Source organism: Protopterus annectens, chromosome 1.part2 (genome assembly GCF_019279795.1).
Source record: "Protopterus annectens isolate FY-2018-M chromosome 1.part2, PAN1.0, whole genome shotgun sequence".
NCBI lineage: Eukaryota > Metazoa > Chordata > Ceratodontiformes > Protopteridae > Protopterus > Protopterus annectens.
In genome coordinates this window covers 196,351,095-196,378,490 of record NC_056727.1, presented here as the reverse complement: position 1 = coordinate 196,378,490, position 27,396 = coordinate 196,351,095, and positions in this window count along the sequence as shown.

The following is a 27,396-nucleotide window of genomic DNA, read 5'->3' as shown; positions in this document are numbered from 1 at the left end:
AGACAATAGGAAGAATTCCTTCATCCAGACATCCTATCTTTGAGCCCTGAGATCAAACAGTCATAAAATGATTTACTTTATCATCTTTCTTCCAGCAGGGTGCACTGTGGTTACATTTTTGAAGTTCAGAACATATAACACAGTTTTTCTTACATTTAGTTTTCTTACATTTGTAAAACAGCCTGTGGATTATATTAATATTTACAACTACATAGAATTAACTACAAAATTCTAGCTAGCTAGGCTGGCAGCCTTTCAGTTTTTCACATTTTATATATATATATATATATATATATATATATATATATATATATATATATATATATATATATATATATATATATATATATAGATAGATAGATACACACATACACACACACACACACACACACACACACACACACACACACACACACACACACACACACACACACACACACACACACATATCTATCGATCCATGTGTGTGTAGTACCTATATAGTTGCTTTCTATGGACCAGCCTTTTCATGACTTATCTCTTTCTCTCATGTAGATGTAGGATAAGTTTTTATTCTTTTTCTTCTCTGTGGGACCAGCTGGTTCAAGATGTTAATAATAACGTTATTAAATGTTTTAGTGGCTTCTTTCAGAGGAATGTGTTTCAATAGCCTGCACTTGTATTGCTTTAAAGTAGACAGGAATCTGCTGAGATTAAATGTTGAAAGGTTTCTGACTCGGTTAAGGTTTTTAGATCTTAGGATTTTTGTACAAGATCTGATGGCATGGATGGGTTGTGCTCACCAAGGGTGTCAGCTGTGGAATTGAGAGGAGGCATGGTCTCATAGAACAGTAAGAAAGTAAGAGTACAAGTGACCATAACAAATACAAAAAGAAAAAGCAAAAGCATACATACATAAATAAGTAAATAAAATTACATAATTACAATCATCGGGGTTGCCAGGATATGAAACAAAATGTGAACCAGAATAGCAGTGGTAGTTTACAGGAGTAAATATAACCATAAGGGTTATGGGGTATTGAAAATATTCTTGTTTAGATCTACTATAAGATAATTTCAGTGGAGCTGAACACCCTATAGTTTATATTATATCAGAAGGAGGTACAAAATCCCATGCTGCTGTCTCTTCATTTAATTAGATACACACCCAATGATGGAGAACATTAACACTGGCAAGTGCTTAAAAGTAATTTTCCAAAGGGTAGGAAGTGAGGTTGGTGTCTTTGGGCAGAAACCTGCAATTGAATGAAAACATCTCAGCAACATCTATTGGTCTGTCAGTGGTGGTGACTAACAATTATACTCTCTTTAACCAAGGTTCCAAAGGGAAAATTGTGAGGTTAGTGTCTTTCAGTAGTACCCCACACTTCAGTGAGAACACCTGAACAATTTTTACTGGGCTGCTTTGATGATGAGTCATACTGCCAGTCATGGTGATTAACTCACACGCTATAGTACAAAATATATGTGGGCCAGCAGAATGTCCAGTACCCAAGCATTTATTCTAGCTGGACCTTAGTTAACAGAGAAAGATTAAGTGAATTAATAAATGTTTGAATGATTAATATAGAGTATAGGGGAGAAATCGATGCAATCTGATCTACTCTTGTTAATGTATTTAAATGTGTAGATGATTCTTCTAAGAGTCACCTCCATGATCTTCTTGTTATATGTTGTCATATTTGAATAATATTAACTTAACAGTCCTTTTATTGTTTAGCAGACAATATTCATTCAATAATTTTTGCACTTCTGCTCAGCCCTTTTTATGGAAAGTTATTTTCATAAATCCCATCAAAACTTTGCTGACCTCAGTAGTATATCCTTTATAATTGTCGGAGGACTATATTTCAAGATCTGTAGAAACAAAACTATGAAAAGGGATTCCTACATAATTCAAATGCTTCTGAAATTATGGAATGCAATACCTATTGAAATAAAACTTTTCACTACATTAACAGGATTCAAGAGAAAATTAGATACATATATGGGAAACAAAATGTACAGCAGTCTTCAATAAATCAGTGTTGGTTATAAAGTGACAGTAGTAAGTCCATGACATCTACATTCTTTGTCCAGAGGAAGCATATGGATTGTTTCTTCTGGCACAGCTTGAATCATTATGGGAAATCTGAAAAGGTTATATAACATTAATGCATTTCTGGAGTAGGAGGCTTATCTAACTACAGCATTAATCTTAAATTTGTGTATATGTGTGCATGTCTCTGTGTGTGTGTTTTTGTGTGTGTGTGTTTTTGCATGTGTGCGCTTATGTGTACGAGTGATGTCACGATGAGTACAGCTGCCACCAGTAATACCATGTAGAATGCCCAAAACTGTAAGTGATGGCTTGTTTGCTCTAGTACCTTGTGCTGTGAAGGACTCCATGAAAAGTTGAAAGCCAAAGACTTTTAAACTGCATACATGCACTCAAGTAATAATGGAGTCATCAGTTTAAGTTGAATAAATTATTAGACTCCAGAATGTGTTACAGGGTTACTGCCTCAGTAACATGCATACTTTGTCATTCGATAATAATAATAATAATAAAAAAAAAACAGTAAAGAAATGGATCCGGCATTAATGAAGGTTATTTTATACTTTCAGCTAATTGAAAGGAAAGCAGGAGAATTTACACCACTAACATATTACAAATTTAATGTATCTAAGAGGCGTGTTACTACAGAGAAACAAAGCGGTATTTCAGTTATCTGCTGAGGACCAACTCAGTGAAAACTGGATTTGACTAGTCAACTTAGTGGAATTTTTAAAACAAAACACAGGCACACATAATGGTCACAGAACTGAGATATCTAAATAAAATTGCTGAATACTCCACGAAGGAGTTGAAAAAGAAAAACAAAGAGTCCATAATGATGCGTAAAACTTTATTAAGACTCTGTTGTTGAAATCCAAACAATGAACCAATGTTCTAAAAAATGGTCAAGCACTTTCTTCCCATATGCATTAGAGACTTCATCAGAACCATTGAAATGAATTAAACGAATACATTATATAGGGTAAAACATAGGTCATGTGACCTTCCTTAACAATTATATATAATCTAGTACTAACTTCTCCAATCATGCGTTTTAAATACATAAATAGATAATCAAGTTAGTACATAGAATTGTTAAGGCCTCATTAAAATTTTAAAAGCTTAAAGGAGGGAAGAAAAAACACATACTATATTCATTAATAATGTAAAATGAATTTGCAGAATTACTCATAAACCTCCATGAGTTCACCTCAACTCACTAACAAGGAATCAACATTTATTTAAAAAATATATTTTTTAAAAAATAATTAAAGTGCAAAAAAAGGTAAGTTTAAATAAACAAATATATACACAGTCAGTAATTAGTATAAGCCATTACATGCTTTTAATTCCAATGCTCTAAGTTATAAAATAGGTGCTATAGTAACATTTTCATTAAGTCCAGGAATGGCTGTTGCATTTAATTTGAGTTGACAAAGCAGTTATCTTTTTTCAAGCTCAATTTCCCACCAACTCCGTTGGCATTTCTCTGAACTTTCCATGTGGCCATTGTTCTTTTTGTAAATATATGCCCAAAACCAGTGAGTTCTCTAGTAAAAACACATCTCAGGTTTTTGATATCAGGATATTTGCTAATTGCAGTTCTGATTGGGCTATATATTTGGCCACTTGTAATTGCTCTGCATTTTATGTGGGACAGACCTCCAGGTCTGTTAAATTGAGAATATGTGAACACATGAGTGCTATTAGGAACAAACGTATCACTAACGCTTTGTACAAACACACCCTGGAACACCCTTCTGCTACTTTTACATTTATTATCATAGATAGAATTATTTTACATCGTAAATTTAAAGCAGGATGGCATCAGAAACTCAATGATATGGAGAATAAATGGATTATTAGGTTAGGGGGTCTTTTTAGGCCAGGATTAAACACATTAGAACCAATATACTAAGTCCAAAATTTCTTATTTTTTATCCTGTGTAACGTAAATAACCATGCAACATGTATTATTATAATATTCATTATGGGTGGCATTAATAATATATGCCAGCCATATATGTATTGGTAGTTGTAATGCACTTAGAATGGCAGGTTATTTACCTGGTATTACATTTGTTATATAATATAAAATTGTTTAGATTAAATATTTTACATCTGCAAGATGTTTTGGATGTGATATATATATTTTTGTTTAACATTGGTATTGGTTTTCATAAATATGTGTTGTGTACTGTAAACACATATATTTTATTTACATTTGGGTTATATCTCTTTAAGAGAGGGACTATATATATGTTTCAAAATGGTGGAATTTTTCATTTACTTTCATTTATATTTGGCATTGAGAAAGGCTAACATTAGCCGAAACCGGTTTGCTGTTTAAGCACAGGTTTTTACCACTGCTGATTTATTTGTTGGAGCAATAAATTATATTTCATGATCCTATATGTGCTGGTCCGTTTTGGGTTTTTTGATACTGTTTTTCTTGGACCGTGCACGCTAGTCCCATGTGCGTGATACCTCGTTGGTTTGGTTGCAGTCGCAATTATTTCTCTGAACAATGTCAATAATTCCAAACCTAAACTTAGAAAATCTGAGATATGTCAGCATGTGTTTGTAAAGGGCATTGTTTATGTTACACCTAGAAATAGTGCACAAATGTTCATAGACCCTTTGCAAAGTTGCCTGTCTGTCTTGCCTATATAAAAAATACAACCTTGGCAAATGGCTATGTATACCAACCCTCTGCTAATACAGTTGCCTTTGTTTAAATGAATATCCATGGGTGGGTTTTCTATGGTAACTATGTTCCCTTCCAATATAAATCCACATTGTTTACAAGCACTGCATCTTGTGATCCCTTTTTTTCTAAAATTGGTTGAGTGTTCAAGCAAATGTTTCATGTTTCTTCCTGTCTTGAATACAAAATGGGGTGCTTCTCCTAAAATATCAATAACCTCTGAATTTCCCTTGAAACTTATCCAGTTCTTCATCAAAACATCCTTAATTTCCTTGTTGTATTCCCCAAAAGGGACCACCATGGACCTGATGAAGGGTTTAACCTGCATTAGCCCCAGGGGTTATGTTGTGTACCCCTACATCACTACCTAAAAGGGGTTTATATCTTATACCTCACCCTTGTAGTTCTTCACTAATTCTAAACAATAAGTCTTGAGGGTAACTCCTTTCTGAAACATTTGCACCAACTTACTCAATTCTATTTTAAAGGTAAATATGTTCAAGTACATTCTTGCTGCCCAAACCAATTGTCCCTTGAAAATATTATTTTTAATGTAACTGGGATGACAGCTCTTTAAAATCCAAATAACTGTTTGGAAATGTCGGCTTTCTAATAATTCTTGAATGAAAACACCCATTGAAGTTATCTTTGTAAATAGTGACATCAAGGTAATCAATACTTTCCTCTGTGTGAGAGTATATAAACCTAAAGTATGGAGAGATGTTGTTAATAAACTAAATAAATTCATCTCTCTCTCTCCTGTCCCTTGCCTTTCTACATGATGAAAATGTCATCTGAATAATGGCGGTAAATATTCTAGGAGTCTTTAAATCTAGATTTCAAAATGTATTTGTTCTCCCATGAAAACATAAAGAGGTTGGCATTAATAGGGACACAATTTGCCCCCATAGCCGCACCCTTAACTTCTCTGAAATATTCACCCTCAGATGTTGTAAAATTATTGTACAAAATCATTTCCATTACCTCCATAATGAAATTTACTAGATACTAGTTAAAGTGGTAAGTTGAGTAATGGCATTGTGGAATACATCCAGTTCTTCTTGATGGGATATAAATGAAAAAGGATCCACTACATCAACTGTGGAAAAGCTACAAGTCTCAATGTATGTGTCATGTCTAATCTTGGACAATAAGTTCCAAGAATCTCTCAATAAATAATCTATAAAGTTTACTGTGTTCTTTAAGAGTCTGTCTACAAATACTCCTATGGGTATGTTGTACTGTTATGAGCTGCCACTATAAGTCTGTATGTTGGTTCAGAAATATTTTCATGAACCTTAGGTATCCCAAAGGTGGTTAGGATTAGTGAGTGGTCGTTAACCAAAAACCTGTGCAAGTCTTCAGAAATAGCATCCTGTAGCAATGCATCCTCTAAACATAAGTGAATTTTCCTATGTGCTATACTAATCTCATTTTTAGATACAGTTTCATATTTTGTGTGCCGTGTAACATAGCAGACATTTACCCATTGTAATCAGTTCTGTCCACTAACACTATTCCACCACCTTTGTTGGACTTTATAATCCTTAATGTATTGTTAGCTCAATGTTCTTTCATCAATTCAAATTCTTCCTTTGACAAGTTAAAAAATCTAAATCTCTTTTTTTGTTGATGTAAAATACTGTGTAGTTCTTTGATACAAGCTCTTTTAAATATAACAATCATGGGATATAGTGGGGGGTTAAAAGTACTCTTTCTCTTCAAAGTGTTACTAGATAAAACTGTGCCTACATTCAACCATTGTTATTTAAACATGATTTGAAAATTAAGTTTTCTAGTAAACAAGTTCAACCAGCACATCTGCTATATTAACTCTGTGTGAGGGAATGAATTTAAAGCCTTTTTTGAATAAGGTGAAGTGAGTTGTATTTATAACAAGGTCTGAATAATTAAAGATGTTGAACCCTTGATATGTTAACATCTTCCCCTCAAATGCCATAACCCCATCTAGATATCCTGAGTTGTTGGAAATTAATACTGTTCCAGTTGTTCTTTCTCCAAACTTGACCCCTCCTTTTGTTCCTTACCCCTTTCAGGGCGTGAGTTTGCAGTAAAAATCCTGCTGTCTGTTTCTATTTCATATTCTTTCAGAACATCTAAGGAGTGGGTGAGTATTCTTCCTAATAAACATCATTCCCTCCATAAACATCATTCTCCCCTCCTGATTGATTAGGCATGTTAAATAAAACTTCATTATTATACAATCCCTGGTCTTTCTCCTCTTTGTTGATCTCATAACGATGATCCACCCCATTTCTATTATTTGAGTAATATGGAATAGAAGCAAGTGCAAAAGTGTAAGAGTAAGGCCTCAAAAGAAAATAACTGAATTAAAATGTTCAATGTGATTATTTACATCCAGCTGAATGGTCTTTGGTGAATTTGTTTTCAACAGATAATGACATTTTTAAGGTCAGTCCGTCATCTCAAAAACTTCTGTTATTTATCATTAATACCAAACTCTGCTGGGTATTATTGTGTTTAAATAAAGCAATAACTATTTTGATCAGAAAGAAGAGAAACATATTTTGTATGTTATTTTATTTAGCTAATAGAGTCATGATTTACAGAGAACAGATATTATAATTTGAATACTCTGGAAAACTTCAAAAATGCTTAATAAAACTGAAAAATGCTTCTGACCAACGACCAAGTAAAATAATAAAAATTACAATAGAAAGTATCCCAATACAAATAATCAAGATGACAGCACTCCAGCCTTACAATATTTGAGGGAGAAAAAACAGTGGTAAAAACTCATTTACACATAAAAACTAAAATAAAACAACCAATAATAGTGAGATGTCATTTAATTAATCACACTGAAACAAGTTTCTTTCAAAACCTTTGTATTTAACCTTTTAGTGGTTGAGATGTCCTACTGAAAAAAAAGTAGCCCCTTTCTGTCTTGGAAAGGATGATATGTCTAAGTCATATATTTCTACATCATAGCATGTCATATTATATTGCACTTTAAATTGCCAAAGTCTGTATTCTGACAAACTTGAAAAGATTGCACCAGTGATCTGCATATATCTGTTTTTTTTTTTTTTTTTTTTTTGGCAGGGGGGGTGTTCCTTGTGTCTAAAACTGAACTTTCCTTTTAGTATCCCCTATATAAGCTGATAATATTGACAAGATGGAATTATCTATTAAATGCATTAAAAGTGCAATCTTTGTAATACATAATCTGTATACCATTTATTCTAAATGTGGAGGCTGTTATCACCAACTTAGAACAGCTGCAATATCTACAAGGAGAATTTTACTCCCATTTTGAGGAACAAAATATATATTTGTTAATTTGTGCAGAAAGTTAAACAAAATTACTATGGAGTAATAAATTTCCTATAATAGAACCTTTGGCAAAATATGAAACAAAATGTAAAAGTATATAAGTTCTGACTAACAAGTCCTGGTATAACATGGACCAATAACGTTTAACAACATTGATGCTTTCTGCAGTGCAAAATTTAAATTTCATCACAGAATAAAGTTTGCCAGAAAAATTATTTACATGTGTCTTAAGCATGTGCATGTTTTTACTGTACAACAATGTTTCACCTAAATGGAAACTTTCCCTTGTTGGCCACCTGGTTATTTACCCTTTGAAATCTTCGGCATTCCGGTCGTTCATGAAAGTGAAGTTTCAGCAATGTTGCCTCATTCATTTCATCTTCAGTAATGTGGTCTTTTGTTCTTTTGAAGTAGACCCATATAGATATATATAGATATACATATACATATACTTAAGCCTTTGCCATATTTTGCAACACACATCAGTTCAAATTTGGGATTTACTACTATTTTGCCCAGAAAAATGAAAAATTAGAGCCCCTGCTGTTTGTCATTTGTGTATAATTCTTCTACACCTGTAATGAAACTGCTCCAAATAAACTTACCCAACTTAGTTAATAACTCTTTGGAGTCGTTGGTGTAAGAATCCAGTTTCTCTGTGGAAGGCATAAGCCACTTACTGAGCAAGTGATATGGTATAGAGGGATAAAGCTCTATCTATGATGCAGGCAAACCGGGTTTAATTAACAACTCTGGCAGAGAAAGATGGACATGCATTTAAGAGATTGTTTGATGTCTCAGAATTCTAATGCAGGGCTGCAACTAACCCATCCTCCTTTAATGATCACTCTCACAGAAAAGGCATTTGCAAAAAATTGTGCCAGCTACATGGAATAAATTCTTAGAACAAACTTGACAATTATACAATGCCTCCTCTAAAACGTGCACGCTGATTGGCCAGCCCAACCAGTGTGCCCATTGTAAATCCCTCAATATACTAACGGAAAAAGGTCTGGTCGCCCGGACTTTTTCCATTAGTATAAAACACTGTCTCGCTATGTTAAAAGAGTTTAACATAGCGACACAGGTTTAAAAAAAGCAACGCAGATCTCCGTTGCTTTTTTTAAAGCTGTCTGGCTATGTTAAACTCCTTCAACATAGCGACACAGTGTGTAAAAAGCAACGGAGATCTTGCGATCTCCGTTGCTTTTTTTTTTAACCTGTCTCGCTATGTTAAATGAGTTTAACATAGCGAGACAGCTTTAAAATAAGCAACAAATCTCCTTGCTTCTGCTCCCACTTCCAAGGTGTATTTACCATGCCGATCTACATAATTCAAACACTGAATAAGAAAAACAACAGTCCCAAGGATGAAGCAGCAGCAAAAACGAATAAAAACCAAACCACCAGTCTGACCGAACAATGAAGGAAACCACCAGCAGTAGCGAAAAACACAGTTTAATATCGCTTTCATCTCAAAAGACTTCTTCAGAATTAAATAAAATGCACACAGCAGCATTCCCTTATATATCAGATCAAAATAATTACCTAATAAAACAATCAATTATTTAAAGTGCACTAGCAAAAGGAATACAGTCATTCAAAGGCACACATCTAATAATGTAACATAGACAGTTCATTTTAAAGTCTTCAGTCTTCAGAAAACATTTAATATTCACTGAGTCATTAATACTAGGATTTTTGTCAGCCCCTAACCTGAGCTGCCACATAGTTTCTCTTTGCTCAAGTTGGTCCTTATAGGACCCCCCTTATATTTCTAACTACATGTTCCAAGACAACAAACAGAAACTTTTTAAAACCACTACATGAAGTAGAATGTATAAATAGAACATTGTTGATGTTCTTAGTTCTAATACAATAGTAGTGCTCTTTAATTCTTTTACTAAGTGGTCGTGTGGACATGCCTACATAAAATTAATTGCACACAGAACAAACAGCAAGACAGACTATGCCACTAGTATTGCAATTGTATACACCATCATTGGAAAGTGCCCTGTTCAAACAGGGTAAATCATTATAGTGCCCCTCTAAAATAAAACAACATGAAGAACAAAAACACATTTATACATCCCCTTACAGAGTCTGCTGTTATCAGGGGTACTTTTATATGTGGAGTCAAATGATAGACTTTTTTTAAACAGTCAGTTTTTTTATATACAAAATTAGGTCTATCACCTACAACTTGTATTAATTCACTATTTCCACATAAGATGTTCCAGTTTCTAGTAATAATGGACCTGATATTAAATGCATCAACAGACATATCCAAAATACAAGAAGTACTAAAAGTATTTGTGTTAGTGTTGTTAGAACTTGAATTGTTAACACCTGTAACTCCATATGGCTTATTTGTAATAGTAGTAAAAACATTTTTCAAAATCGGTGGAAAATCGGTAGCCCTTCTTGTTCTAATTTTGTTAGCTAGTTTACCAAGTAAATCTGAGGGGTAACCTCTAACCAAAAACATATTCTGTATAAAGCTGACTTCTGATTCAAAATCAGCTTCTTTAGAAATCATTCGTGAAGCACAAATAAACTGACCCTTCAGTATATTATTTTTCATGAAAACTGGATGGTTGCTCAAATAATGCAAATAACTGTTAACAAAAGTCTCCTTCCTATGTATTTACTTGTGAAACAATTATTAGAAGTATCCCAAGTCAGGGTAACATCCAAAAATGCACTGATAGCCCAGCATTCCCTAATACAAATTAAAAAAAAAATCACTGGAATTATTAATACTATCACAAAAAGAATGAACCTGGTCTATGCCACCTTCCAGAATAAAAAACAAATCATCCACATATCTGCCGTAAAACTACATAATATCGCTCCATAATAGGTCTGACAACACTAGGTTCCCACCACCCAAGAACTAGATTGGCGTAAGCCAGGGCCGCAGCAGACCCCATAGCTACCCATCTTAACTGCTTTTAAATTTTCTTGTTAAATAGAAAATAATTGTTATTAAGCACTAGTTTTATTAAGGTGCATAAAACAAATATGCTGTCAGAATGAAAGTGGGCTACATTTCCCAAGAACTGTCTAACAAAATCAAGCCCTTGATCGTGGAGGATACTCGTAATCAATGATTGGCCATCCAGTGTAAACAAAATGTTCTTCTTAGAATCAAAGGAATATACAGAACTGAAAGTTCTAATCAAATCCAAAAAATGCCATGAGTCCTTAATAAATGAACCTAACTTTTGGACTAGTGGATTTAACATATAATCAACTACTAAAGAAATACCTTCTGTGACTGAATTGGGTGAATTACGTGAAGATACGATTGTTTTTAGCTATTGCTGGTGGTTTCCTTCATTGTTCGGTCAGACTGGTGGTTTGGTTTTTATTATCATTCAAACATTAGAAGAGCCTATAGACAGTGTTTGCTGTCAGAGATGTGACACATTCATCTATTTTGAGATCTTTTTGGTGGCAGGACCAGTATTCGTGACATCTCTGATGTAAAAGGGGAACTGAAAGAAATATGTTCCATGCTTAAATCCCTAACACAGCTACTACAGTCAATGGAAGCAGATGTACAACAAATAAAAGTTACAACTGCTAACTTTGGCTCTCAACTAGAAACACTGAATATCATGCAATCTCAGCACTAGATAGAGTTGACTCTATCTGCTATTTGCTTCCAATAAACTATATCACAACACGCAGTAAAGCTTCTAGGCATCATGTATTATTAGAAACTGCACTAACACACTTTACAATGGATGCAAAAACACATTAGACACCATCCACTTCCAAATAAATGATAGCAACCTCTGAAATTATTTTACACATCCATAATATTCTTTGCACATGTGGTTGCTAAACTGTTTCTGTAACATAATGTATGTTGAATATATTTCATTTTACATTTATGTGTCAGCACTGGGGTACTCCGAGTATTACGTCTCCTGACATGTAATCATATAACCTTTGTTATAAGTATTGAACAAGTACTCATGGTTGATCAGGTACTATACTAATCATAACTGTTCAGTTCCTTAACTTTTACCAGCATGATGGTGCTCTCTGATGTTCTTAAATAGGTGTTTTATGCCTGGCTATCAAGGATTTGAAAAAGGTTTATACCGAAAGCGCTTATCCAAGTTCATTCCAAGCCAGAGTTTTAATTATTTGAATAAAGTTTTGTTTCATTTTAACTTACATCAGCTTTGGTGGCAGACTTGTTTCTTTGCCTGCCTTTTATAAAAGTATGAGGTTCAGCTGTTAGTAGTGCTTTTGAGTGGTATGTTACCATATTGTTACAGGTAACGTGTGTGTACAATAATTGCATTACTAACATGTATGAACCAATGCTAGCTCTATGTTACACACTGCATTACACTGTTCAGTATTGTACACACACAGAATCCTACTGCTCAGACCGCCACATATTAGCAGGTATCAACTGTTTCTATATCAAGCTATGGCCATATTGCACTGCACACTAAGTGTCTGTAGTATTCAAGTCATATCTGAAAAGGCCAGGCATTTCTGTAAGTCTGCTCATCTCTCACTGATAATGTGCATCACATACACTTATTCATCTGTAGGACTTTTTTCTCATAAATATGTCATGATTCTGCATGATGAAATAGCTTCTGATGAAGTGTGGCTCTTGCAAGACTTTCTCATAGGATCACAGGATCATAGTAGGTTACTAGGCTATCGAACTGGAGGTCATTTCAAGCCTAACTGTTTCATCCCAATGTAATACCATAAATACTCTAGTCAATACTCAGGATTGTATTTAGTAATGACAGCCCATGTCCACGAGGGTTGTAGGTGCTATCCCCATTAAGAATTTATGTTTCCCCATCCACTCATCTAGGTTCCTTTTGAACAGTGTCATAAAGGTGCTCTGCTTCACATGAATTGGCAGCCTATTCCAAAGATGGAGTAGTCACTGGGAGATAAATCTGTCCCTTCAGCATGTCCTGTTCAAGTTGTAGGCCATATTTAGGTCCCTGGAACAGGTAGCTCTATTCCCGTTTGATTTACGGATGTGCAGCAAATTCATTAGGTTTGGGTTGGAGATTGCTGTGTAAGCCATGCATAAGCCTCCCATAGAAAGTGTATACAATATTGAGTATAATGTGGAGTCCCTTGATCTTTGTAGTTAGAAACCTCTGAGGTCTGTCCAATTAATGCAGGAGCTTTGTACGGTACATGCCGAAAGGGCATTATACTCAATTATGGGCCTGATTAGTGATGAATATGGAGGGGTTATAACCACCTTTGCTCTAGAAGTGATGCCTTTGCTAACCAAGTGTGCTACATAGAAAGTCTTCCCTACTACAGTGGGCACATGGTGGTCAAGGTTAAGGGTGCAGTCTTCTTTATTTTATTTATTTATTTTATTTTACATTTGTTGACCGGGATAGTCCAATTGGATACATGTCCATTTTCAGCAGAGGCCCTGGGAGAAAAGCTCCAAATAAAGCAAAATAAAACATTACAAAACTAATGGCATAGAACATGTTACAACATCAGATGCATAGATGATATTATTCCATAAGATACATACTTTTGCAGAGTTATTAATACCTAGTTGTTAAAATATAATACATCATACTTGGATAGGTAGGTTTAATAGAGTTAAAAGTTATCTTTAGTCTGGGGTAGAGCAAGGACAAATCCAATGTGATTTCAGATGTTTTTGAAGTTATTTTTGAAAAGGGTAAGTGAGGTTTCTTTGGTGATGTATGGTGGAACGTGGTTCCATATTTTGCCAACAGAGTTGGCAAACAGGGCATCACCTGCAGAGTTGTTGGGTTTGAAGGTCAGTACCAGTAGTTGCTTAGATGAGTGTAATTGCCGATGGGAAGTATGAGGGCAGATAATATTTTTGTGTGCAGGTATGTTGTCCGGTTGGTATAGGATTTTATGAACTACTATGAGCTGGTTGAGCTGCAGTAGAGAAGACAGCTCAAGCCAGCCAATCTTCTTCAGATTATGGCAATGGTGTGTCCTGAATGCTGTGCCAGTAGCAAACCTGGCAATGTGATTGTAGTAGGAGGATAGTGTGTTGAGGTCAGATTTGTTTAGATTGGTGAAGAGAAGAGATGTATATTAAAGGGTAGAGTGTAGATGGGATCTGGCAATAGCAATTTGAGAGTGAGGTGTAAGGAAAGTTTTAATCTTGTAAAGGGATCCACATTTTTTGTTAATAGTCTTAACTGTGTGATTTATATCAATGTCAAATTTAAGGCTATTATCTATTATGATCCCTAGGAGCTTGGTTTGGTCATCGGGAGAGATGATGGGGCCATTTTTGGAGTTTATGGTGAAGAATAGGGGGGAGGACCTACAGGTTGGGGAGAAAAGAAGTAGTTTAGTTTTATTGGGATTAAGGATCAATAGGTAGGACTTACCACTTTGTAGGTACATAGAGTATTGTTGTTAATTTGATAGTGTGAAGGGACATTGTTTTTACCAAAGGGGTGATGATGCATTTCCTTGCATTCAGTTACAGACCATGACTAAGACACCAGTCGTTGGTCTACATAAGACCCTCCTGGTGTATACTGACATCATTTGGGATTCAGCAATTGCACCCACTTTGCAGTCGTTCGCATACTTGGTCAGCCACAGCGCCTTAGTTTTGGCCTGAATTTCTATGTCAAAGGCCTTTGCCAAATCGAGGTATGTGTGCACACATTTACCCTCTTCAATGGCCCTGGTTACATTTTCCAAGAAATCTACCAGGTTTAACAAGCAGGATTTGGGAAAAACACAAACGGTACTGCTCAGTAGACAAATCTTGCTTTATTGCCAAGGACTGACTTTAAGCACTTTTCGTTTGCACTAAAGCAAACTTCTTCAGAAGTAAAAATGTGCACAATTCTCGTGACATTTATATATTATGGTGGAAGTGACGTATTAGAATATGCACCACTTTACAGATAAAACCCACAAAAACTACTTAAAAAAAAAAAAAAATATATATATATATATATATATATATATATATATCATTAAAAACTTATATAACATTTAAACTTGAAACCTTAGAAACATGAACACATAAACTTTGAAATGTTATGATGACAATTATTAACATTCACACAGCCTATATAAGCTACTATTAAAACTAGGTTATTAATACTCTTCATTTATTATAACAATATTTGTCAGATTTGACAAGATATCAGAAGAAACAACCAAATATAGGAAAGGAATAATTAAGAAAAAAGGTATGTGCATTAAGCACATGTATATTGAATATAATGTGGTAGAACCTTTTACCAACCCATATAGTTAATTTGAGGATACTAGTTCAACCCTCACCTTGCTCATTTCCCTAAATTCTTGCATTTAAGTATACAACTAATTGAGCATGTATCATTAAGGCCCGGAAATTTATAAGCATTTAATCTGATTTGCCAGGCAAGTTCAAGTTCTTCTCACTGAAGGGGAACTGAACCACCTCGTAATGGTTGAGTTACTCGGTCAATAGCCTTGTATATGAATTTGTGGTCTTGGCATGAGTGGATGTGTTTGGCTAAAGCATTTTCTAATTTAACCTTAGAAATTGCATATTGATGTTCATAAACCCTATCATGGAGCCTTCGCTCCGTTTTACCAATATAGTATGCTGGGCAGAATTTACATCTAGCCAAATACACCACATTCTTCAACTGGCAGTTAAATTTAGATTTTACCCTATACTGGAATAGATTTATTATAAAATAATTTGCAACATCCATATGTTGACAAAAACTACAGGACTCACATTTAAACATACCTGTATTTTTTTGGGTAACTCTAAATTGTTGCTTCAGTAAGTTCTTGAGGTTTATCCCTCTCCTGTAAATTATATTTGGGAATTCACCTAACTCCTCTATCAACAATGGGGTGACTCTAAATAAATTCCAGTTCTTCTTTAAAATCTCAATCAACAAATTACTGTCCAAACAGAAAGTTGTGATTAAGTTAAATCGGGGTTCTAACTTATTGGGATCTATACGTACAGTCCCATGTTGAGTTTGTGTATGAACCAGAAGTGGGGTGTTGTTAATAGGAACTATGTTTATGTCTTGTTCTTTAACACTTAAAATAGGGTTGTAAACCCTCTCAAGTCTCTTATTACTAACTTCTTCTATTAGGTGGTCCAGTAGATTCTCTGGGTAACCATGATTTAGAAACATTGACTTGAGGAGCTGACATTCGTCCAGAAAATCATTCTGCTGAGCAACGATACGTGCAGCCCTTACCAATTGGCCCTTAACAACAAAGCATTTCTGGTGGTATGGGTGACAACTTGAGTAATGCAGGAAGTCATTAGAGTAAGTGTTTTTTCTATGTATTTTGGCCACAAAACAAACCTGAACCCTGTTTTTCAACAACCAAATATCTAAATAAGCTATTGCTTCAGTGTCAAATGAAGATGTAAATTGAAGAAAGTTAGTTGTTTGGTTAAAGTGATCAACCATTTCTTTACTGGCCTGGGAGTCACCTTTAAACAAGATGAAAATATCATCCAAAAAGTGGGTGTAATAAACAATAGACTTGGTCAAACTCTCATTCTTAAAGACAAACTCTGTCTCCCAGTAGGCCATAACAAGGTTAGCTATACTGGCCTCACACGGGGAACCCATGGCTACACCAATCTTTTGCAAATAGAAATCTTTGCCAAACATAAAGAAATTGTTGGTCAAAACCAGGTCTAACAGTTCTGTGACCAAACTAATTTCCATATTAGGTGCCCCTTTCCTTTTTAGTATTAAAGTAATCCATTCAATACCCAACGTATGTGGGATGCAGGTGTAGAGGTCCTTAACATCTACTGTAAGGAAGTTATACCCATCCTTGTACTTTATTTTTCCTAACTCCTCTAAAAATGACCAGGAGTCCCTACACACCTGCACCTCTGTTTTCAAGTATTTCTTTAATATATTGTCTATGAATTTAGCACAAGGATATGTAGGAGAGTCTCACCCATCTACTAATGGGTGTATAGGTGGATTCTCCAAGCACTTATGTATTTTAGGAGTGCCAAATAGGTAAGGGAACCTAGGGAAAGACATTGTTAAATAATTACATATATTCTGTTCAATTCTTCCCTCTATAAATAGGTCATTATTTAAATTTTTAATAAGATGATATGCTTTATTTGTCTCTGAACGAGAACTTAGCTGATATGCCAGAGAATCCAAAAGCAACTTCATAAACATCTTTTGCATCTGAGCAGGTTTCTGCTTGTTTGTACATTGCACAGCACCTTGCACTGCTGTGCAACTGTGTGCCAAAGCTAGACAGTTAAAGTCAATAATTTTTCCCTTAAAACCCAGGCAGAAATATCCATTCACCGAGCTCCTCCTTAATCATTTCTGAAAAAGCCACCCCTAGTGACAACAGTCTTCAAGCTAGCATTATGGACAGTTGGACTACCCTTGTTTCTTCTGCCAACCTTGCTGACTTGGGTCTCTTGAGGCAGTGTAGCAATTGCCTCATGTGCACATACAACCCTCTACTAATAACACAATTTAGTACAGAGTGCAAGAGATGTATTTACACAAGAATCTAGAATCTATGCTCTCTCTCACTCAAAATAGTAATACTGAGAAGGTTGTCAACTCAACCCATCACTACATATTCACATAATACCACTACTCATACACACATCACTACTCAAACACATTGTACGCATCAAACATATAAATCCACATATGCAGAGGTTTCTCGAAAAACTTACTGAAACACCAGAGACCTCCCAAACACAAGTCTGCTACAGCTAACACAGTCTTCACAGCACTCATGACACATACCAACACCAGTGTCTCACCCACCAAGCCCATAAGGTGTAACACTCAAAAACAAGTTTTCTTGTCATTGGAGATGCAATAGTGAGACACACAGATATCCCACTCACCAAGTTGGACAAGGAGCAAGTTATGGTCAGCTGCCTGTCCGGTGCCAGGATTTGCCAAATCATGCATGCACTCAGGTGTCTCAGCAACAAGTACCATTATGACTCTGTCATAGTTCATGTTAATGTGACTTGAGACATACCTCACTGGATTATATGAAGAGAGACATGGTCAAGCTCTCTGAGTATGTGTCCCAGGCAGGTATGACCCTAGGCTTGAGCACCATACTACCCTCACTTAGAATGATGCAACAGTATAAACAAAAAATGATTCATTTCAATAATTGGCTTTGCTTTTGGTGTCATTCCAAGGGGATCCAGATTCTGTCTTCTTGGGAAGCCATGGTCAACAAACCTTGCTGCTTTGCCAGAGACTGTTTGCACCTGGCACCCCTAGGCTTTCAGCTGCTGGCAAAGACTCTTGCCTCTCTATAGTGCCTTTTTTAGGCAAGGTCTTGAAAACAACATTACAGATGTGAAATTAATCAATCAGAACAAAATAAGGGTCATGCTGCTAAATGCTAGGATCTTAAACCAAAAACTGCACTCCCTGGAAGCACTTCTATCACTAGAAGATGTAGATGTCTATGCAGTCACAGAAACCTGGTATAAGGCCTCAGATAGTACTCTGGCCTTGCAAGGTTACAATGCCTTCCACACTTTTAGACCACAAAATGAACATGTGAAAACCAAAGGAGGCGATATTTCAGTCTATATTAAAGATAAATTCACCTCCCTTCTAATTAGACTTGACACCTCCATGGAGGCACTCCAGATCCAGCTTACAGTGGGTAGACCCCAATTAAACACCTAGTCAGTTATAGATCCCCCTCCATGGGCCATGACACTCATAAAGCCTACTTAACCAAACAGAAGACAATCCAAATTTTACAGAACACACTGGTTATGGGGGATTTCGGGTATCCCACCGTCAACTGGGAAACCTACTCTAGCCCAAACTCACTAGCACAAAAGTTCCTTGACTTTCTGAATTCAAATGCCCTGGAGCAAATTTTCCATACCCCAGCAAGATGAACAAATATTATAGATCTGGTCCTCACCAACATGTCAAACAGGTGCACTGCTGCAACTGTTGGACCCTCATTAGTTAAAACTGGCCACAAATCAGTCACCTTCAAATTGACACTAACACCAGAACTCGCAAAGGGTGAAATCAGATTAAAAGATTTCACCAAGACAAACTATACCCTCTTATGTGAAGGTACAAATGCATTCCAAGCCCTATCCCAGGCTGAAAGTGGTAACTACGTCAAAGCCTGCACTAATGCCCTGTACAATCATTTGCATAAGTATATAAACTTGGCTGTAGCAGATAGAATCAAAGCCAGAGTCCCAAGTAAAATCAAGCTGCCATGGTGGATGTCCAGTATCAACAAACTCTACAATAAATGCAAAATGTTGCTGTCCAAGGAAACAAAGACAATGCCCCAACAATGGAAAAGCACCCTCCTCAGCCTTAACAGGCAAATAAGACAATTTGTCAAATCTTCCACGAGCTCCTTTGAGCGAAACCTAGCAAGTACTGCCAAGGATAACCATAAGGCCTTTTACAGCTGCTTATGTAACCTAAAGTGTAGGACCCAAGCATGTGTAGAACTGGTGGTTACCGGTGTCACGCACACTGACCCCGCAGAGATAACGAACCTGCTAGCAGATAGGTTTGGAGAAAATTTCACTCCCTTATCCCCTCCTAACTTACAACAAACACTCCCTCAACCCCCCCCCCCCTCACTTTACATATATGAAGAACAGGTCCTTAAAGCCCTGTCCAAGGCAAAGAACATGGCCTCTATGGGACCAGATGACTTGCCAGGCTGTCTTCTAAACAGGCTAAAACATGAACTAGCATCACCGCTAAGTACCCTTTTCAATCATAGCCTAACCACAGGCTTTGTTCCTGTGGAATGGAGGACAGCTACAGTTATTCCACTCCACAAAGATGGCCTAGCAACATACTCAGGGAATTACAGACCCATAAGCCTGACCAGCCTCATCTGTAAGGTCATGAAACATATTATTATGGACCTCATAAATAAAGACATAGGTGACCTCCAAACCCTGGATCCTACCCAATTCATAGGTTCATAGGATCATAGGATCATAGGAAGTTACTAGGCTATTGGCCCTGAGGCCCTTATAAGCCTAGCCAAGAGTTTAGCCCATGCTTAGACAAGTCAGCACCCAAAGCCCCTGCCCAGCAGAGACACAGGTAGAATCCCAGGGGTGTATTTCCTGTTTCCCATCCAGTTATCCAGGTTGTGCTTAAAAAGGGATAATAAGGTACTCTGCTTGACATGGAGAGGGAGTCTATTCCACAGATGGGGGAGTCTCTGGGACACAAATCTGTCCCACCAACAAGTCCTATTGATGTCACAGACCAGGTTGAGGTCACGCGTGCAGGTTACTCGAGTGGAGCTTGACTTGCAGATATGCAGCAGTCTCATCAAGATGGGGTTTGACATTGCATTGTATGCCAGACAGAGGTCACCTCTGAGGACTCTGTATGAAACTAAGTAGAGGGACAGGGCTTTTAGCCTATCTGTGTATGGTAGATGTTTGAGGCCCTGGATGCTCCTAGTGAGGAACCTCTGTGGTCTCTCCAGCTGCTGCATGTGCTTTGTGAGGTACATGCTGAAGGGGGCATTGTACTCAATAACTGGCCTTATAAGGGAAGAATGCAGGGATGTTATGACCTTCTTGTCCCTGGATGAGATACCCTTACATATGAGGTGGGCCATGTAGAAATCATTCCATACAGCAGAAGCAACATGATGTTCAAAAGTCAGGTTGCTATCAACCCGGGTGCCCAAATCCCTCACAACTGAATGTGTGCTTAGGACGTTGTTATTAATGGGATAATATATAAGGAGATCACTCTCCCCAAAGGGGATGATGATGCATTTTTTGGCATTCAGCTTGAAGCCATGTTTCTAGCACCAGCACTTATTTGGGTGAGACCCTCTTGGAGGACGTCCACATCAGTTGAGGAATTGATGACTGTGCTCAGCTAGCAGTTATATGAAAACTTGGTCAGCCATACCCCACTGGTTTTGGTCTGCACCTCAGAGAAGTATATCCCGAATAACAGAGTCCCCAAGACCAATCCCTGGAGTACGCCACTTGTTACAGGTCTACTTCTTGAGGTGGATTCCCCTATTTTGATTAGGTGGGTTTTATCAGTGAGACAGTTTGCAACCCAGCTGGTAACATATGGATTGATGCCTAGTTGAGAGAGTTTATCTATTATGCCCAAGTGAGGAATAGTGTCAAAGACTTTGGCCAGGTCAAGGTAAGCATTGTGCACTGTCTTCCCCTCATCCATGGCTTTGATGACTGTCTCAAAGAAGTCAACCAGATTTAATGGACATGACCTCCCCTTGACAAAGCCAAACTGTGTGGGGCTGAGTGTTTGGAGGCTGTCAATGTCCTTGTTAATGAGGTCTATGATAATCCATTCCATGGCCTTGCAGATCAGGCTAGTTAGGCTGATGGGCCTATACTTCCCTGGATTGGTGGATGCTCCACCTTTGTGTAAAGGGATGACAGTGGCTGCCCTCCACTCAGCTAGGACAAAACAAGTACTCAGGCTTTGGTTGAATAGGGTGGCTAATGGTGCTGCAAGTTCATGTAGGATGCAGCCTGGGATGTTATCAGGTCTCATGGAGGCTGTATTTTTTTGCCTTAGAGAGAGCAATGATGACTTGCTCCCTAGAGATAAGGGGAGGGGGGCAGTTAGTGGGGATGTCCTGATTTACTGATGTGGGGGACAGAGGGGTGAAGTTTTCAATGAATTTGTCAGACAGAAGGTTGGCTATATCTACAGCATTTGTGTATGTGGTGTCCTTGACCACCAGTTCTGAACAGATCTGGGTGCTTCCTTTAAGATTGGAGACATATGTGAAGAAGGCCTTATGATTGTCTCTAGTAGATGTGGCCAATTTGGGCTCATAGTTGCCTTTAGAGGATTTCACTAGTGCTCTTATTTGCTTGTTCAGGCTAAGAAGAGATTGGTTCCATTTGGGCACCTGCTCCTTCTTGGTCCTGGACAGCAATTTGTTTCCTTTTGTTATATAGTTTATTTATTGCAGATGTCCACCAGACAGATTTTCTCTTCCTTGCTGAGGATGATTTTGTCCTGTCGAGTATTCCATGCATCTATATAAATGCTTGTATAGTACTTTGGTATAGTTGTGGGCATTGGTGCCAGTTCCTACAGAGGGGGAAGGGCTATGAAGCTGTTTATTCAGCTTTGTGAAGGGCAGATCCTGCCTGTTATATCTGGTGGATTTCTTTGAAAGTGTGACCAGGGCCATTGATGAGGGCAAATCTGTGCACACAGCATACCTCGACTTCACACCTCTCAACCTCTTAAAGCAAGAAATCTGGACAAAGCCATAAATAATAGTGGGACAAAAGGCCAAAAATAGGGATAATTTTTAAATTTTGCTCTTAGAAACATAGAACCTTGATAGAATAAAAGGTTTTGCATTAACATGCATTTTCTGAATAGGATGAAGCCTGAAATTCAATTCTCTGTCATTATTTTCTGATTTTACTCCTAAATTGTTTGCCAGTGATATGCTGGAAAACCAAAATTTTATGAGAAACAAACCAAACATATGTATCAAAAATCTGGACATTCTGCAAAAAAAAAATCTGTACAGTTGAGAGATATGCTTGACTTGGCAAAAGCTTTTGACACAATCTCACATTCAGGCATTCTCAATAAACTTAGCAAATTCAATATAAACCCCTTTGTTTTAAGATGGGTTGCCAACTGGCTCGCAAAATGGACACGTTATCAAACTGGGTGACTACACATCAACCAGCAGACCTGTTACCAGTGGGGTGCTACAGAGGTTAGTGCTTGGCCCTCTAGTGTTTGATATATACTTCTCAGAAGTACAGGCCAAAACTAAAGGGTTGTGGCTGACCAAGTTTGCAGATGACTGCAAACTAGGTGCAATCATTGAATCCCCAAATTATGTCAGTATAGTCCTGGAGGGTCTCACACAAACTAACAACTAGTGTACTAGTCATGGTCTCAAACTGAATGCAGAGAAGTGCATCACCCTCCCCTTCAGCACAAACAATGTCCCTTCATACTATCAATCCAACAACAATACCCTAAGTATCCATGAAGTGGTAAGGGACCTGGGATCACAGGTTGACCATGACCTTAACTTTGGCTACTACGTGTCTACCGTTGTAAGGAAAGCTTTCCACATAGCTCAATTGATTAGTAAAGGTATTGCCTTGAGAGCAAAAGAAATTATAACCCCCCCTATACTCAGCACTTATCTGGCCCATAATTGAGTATAACGCCCCATTTGGTATGTACTGTACTAAGCACCTGCAGCAATTAGGGAGACCTCAGAGGTTTCTAGCAAAGAAGATCAAGGGCCTCCAGGATGTGCCTTACACGGATCAACTAAAGTCCCAGTCACTATATTCCATATCATATAGACTTCTTAGAGGACACTTATGTCTGGCCTGCAGATCAACCCAAGTCCCAAATCTAATGAACCTACTGCATATCCATAAATCAAATGGATCTAGGGATACCCATTACAGTGACATAAATATGGCTGCAACTTAAATAGGATATGCTGGAGGGACAGATTTATCTCCCAGTGACTGCCACATCTTTGGAACAGGCTACCAATTCATGTGAAGCAGAGCCCTCTATGACAGTGTTCAAGAAGAACCGGGATGGGTGGATGGGCCACCGTAAATTCTTACCAGGGATAGCGCCCACAACCCTTCTAGACATGGGCAGTCATAAGTAAATGCAATCTTGGGTATTTACTAGTACTTCTATGGTATTACATTAGGTTGAAATGGCTAAGCTTAAAATGACCTCTGGGTTGATAGCCTAGTAATCTCCTATGATCCTATGATCCTATGTTTGCTGTGTCTTACATTTCCATGTCCATTACTTACTCACATAAGTTCACACTTTCTGCAAATAATTGTACACATAACTGATTGTACATGTCTGTGCAGAAAGTCTGATCCATAGTTCACACAATTGTGCCTTTGACATGTGAGCATTCACTGACTTACTGCTGATGTGCTGTAATGATACCCACAGGAGTGTCATCTGCTCAGTACTGAGCAGGGTGCATGACATACACCTGTAGCTGTTTATTCAACATTTGCATGGCAATATGTGTGTATGTGTTAAAATAATTAAATAACTTTGAAGACAGAGTTTGAGAGGAACTGTATTTTTGTACACAATAAAAGATTTGCTTCACGTTCAGCTCGGATCCATTTTTTAACTGCAGAAGCCTCACACAATTGCCTAGGGGTGCAGTTTGTGATTTCTATGTGTTGGAAATTCTTAGCTTGCATACCTATGCATGCTGATGTTACATGATTGCACATTAATGTGTATATGTGATTTATACATGGCCATTTCTGCAGACCTCAGAAATCATTCAGTATATTTTGTTAGTAAATGAATTACAGAAATACCTATAGTTGTCTAACATTTTTGAACAGATTTCTGAAAATACATATTAAGAATTACATGCAGCTTAGATTGGGATAGTTGGCATTTTCTCTCTTTTTTTTTTCATTTTTATAATAATGGAGTTAGTTATACTCACTCCACAGTTGTCCTTAACCTTACTGGACATATTCTGTAATAGATATGTATGTAAGACTATCAGGATACTTAAATTGTGATAATCGTTCTGTAAATTTGTACTGTACAATGACTTCTCATTACTTATGGACTACTTGTGGGCATGTTTAAGTGCACTGTTGCTACTGTGATACTTCCTTGGGTGTTGAGGTATTCTGAGTTCATTGTGGTACATTTACATGTTACACCGTTATCTACAAGTTTAGCACTGATATTGACATAATGCATCAAAATTTATTAACTTTACAGAATCTGGCCAGTTTTCTAATTCATATAAAGTAATCTGTTTATCAAACTCCTTGTAGATTTCTTCAGCGATTTTTTTCACTATCCATATTCTTGTATTTCCTCATTTTTCTTTCTAAACATATCTTCCGTGTGTGACTAGAAATACCCATCCATTGAAGCTAATTGGACTAGTGCTCTGTTCTAAGTTTTTGATTGGCTATTTTGCCCACCAGTAAGATTTTTTCATTCCTTTTAAAAACCCTGCATTTGCACAGATTTGTACTTATTTTAACCAAGCTCCACTGAGGTAGGCGAGCCATCCAAGACCTACAACCAAATAAGAACATATTTGCTTGTATTTCTGCACTTGCTGACTGTTTTGCATGTTTTGCTGATTAGTTTCTGCATTTCTACTGCAATTTTTGCCTGTTTTTACCAACTACTGCATTTAAAGTGTGTTCTGGGCACTTGTACTGTGTAGCATAGTCTAGATACAGATCCTGCTGTGTCTAGTTCTATTTGTATTTGAATTGAGCACTAATTCCCAGCAATGCTGCAGTGGTGGTGCTGCGGTAGCATTGTCGCCTCACAGTAAGATGTTGTCCTGTTCGATTCTCAGCTAAAGCGTCTTCTGTGTGGAGACATGCGTGAATAGGCATACCTTCGTTAAAGGTTGTACGTCAAAACTGGCAACTCGGTACGTAAAAATCTGCTGCCAATCATTAGCGGACCGGAGTTCTGCTGTGGCGACCTCTAACCGGGAAAAGCCAAAAGATACAACAACAACAACAACTAATTCCCAGCAACTTTTTCTGGAGAGGGCCTTCTGCACCCTTGGGGCAGGAGGTGTGTGGCTAGAGACCCATCCATTGAGGCTCGTTGGATTAGGACTCTGTTCAGAGCTTTTGATTGGCTATTTTGCCCACCAGTAACGTTTTTCATTTATTGTAAAAGCCCTGCATTTGTAAGGATTTATGCAATACTATCACACACTAGCTTGCAGATCCGATTACTGTTTTCCAGGTATAGGAATAGCAAATTTTCCCTTAGCTGTAGTCGGTTTCCCAGTGGGGATTCTTCCAGTCTACAGATCAGTACAGCTCTTGAGCTACTCTCTCTAGATCTTTTCATTTATTAGCTGTAGTTTGTTTTCCAGTGGGGACTTTTTTTGGTCTACAGAAACATTACACCCTCTGAGCCACCCTCTCTAGATCTTTTCATCTATACTTGTTGATTACAACACCTCTTACCTAGCACTATGGAAGGACAATACTCCACCATTTTTCCAGCCCACCTGGTTGAATTAGGCATCCCGAGGCAATGCAGCAATTGCTTCATGTACGCTGACAACCCACTTTTTTTTACGATACTCAAACTCGACATGAGAGAGGTGCATCTACATAAAAACCATAGAATCAAAGCTCCCTCACTCACCAGTCAGTATACCTGACCCCAAGGAGGTCATCAGCACTCACCTACAACCACCTGCTCCCACCATGTAACCAACACATAATCTCATATATGCGGAGGTCATCTCTAAAAACCTACCCAAAGTACAGAGACCTCCCAAACATAAACACTACACACATAGTTCACATATAGATAAACACAGTACACATAAAACACACACATGCTAATGTCTCACCAGGTGAGCCACTAAGGTGTAACACAAAATCAAGTGCACTAGTCATATGTGACTCTATCGTGAGACACACCAATGTCCCTCTCACCAGGTTGGATAAGAGGAAGGTCATGGTTAGCTGCCTGCCTGGTGCCAGGATCCAGAACATCACACACACAAGTCTCTCAGCAGCAAGTACTGTTATGACTCTGTCATAGTACATGTTGGTGTGAACGACTTGAGAAGTACCTCCCTGGAACATGAAGAGAGACATGACTGAGCTCTGTGATTATGTGTCCCAGGCAGGTATGTCCCTAGCCTTAGGCAGCATACTACCCTCACCCAAGATGATGCCACAATACAAGCAAAAGATGATTGACTAAAACAATTGGCTTAATGTTTTGTGTCATTCTGAGGAGATCCAGTTCCTACCTGCCTGGGATGACATGTTTGATAGACCATGATGCTTTGCCATTACAGTCTCCACCTGTCACCCCTATGTTTTTGGCTTCTGGCAAAGGCTCTTGCCTCACCCCTAGTGCCCTTTTTAGGCAATATCACAAGTACAAAATTTCCAACATTAATTTTCCTCAAAAGTCAACATCAGGGTCATGCTGCTAAATGCTAAGAGTCTTAACCTAAAACTACACTCGTTGGAATCTGCCCTTACTTTGGAGGATGCTGATATCTTTGCAGTTACAGAAACCTGGCTCAATGCAGTGGGGAGCACCCCATCTATACCAGGTTACAACACCTTTCACTCTCTCAGACCATCAGACAAGAGTGGGAAATCCAAAGGAAGAGGAGTATCTATTTTTATAGGTTCATAGGTTCATAGGTAGGTGCTAGGTTATCTGCCCAAAGGCATTTATAAGCCTAGCCGGAATATGTTGGCTTTTGCCATCCCTCTTAG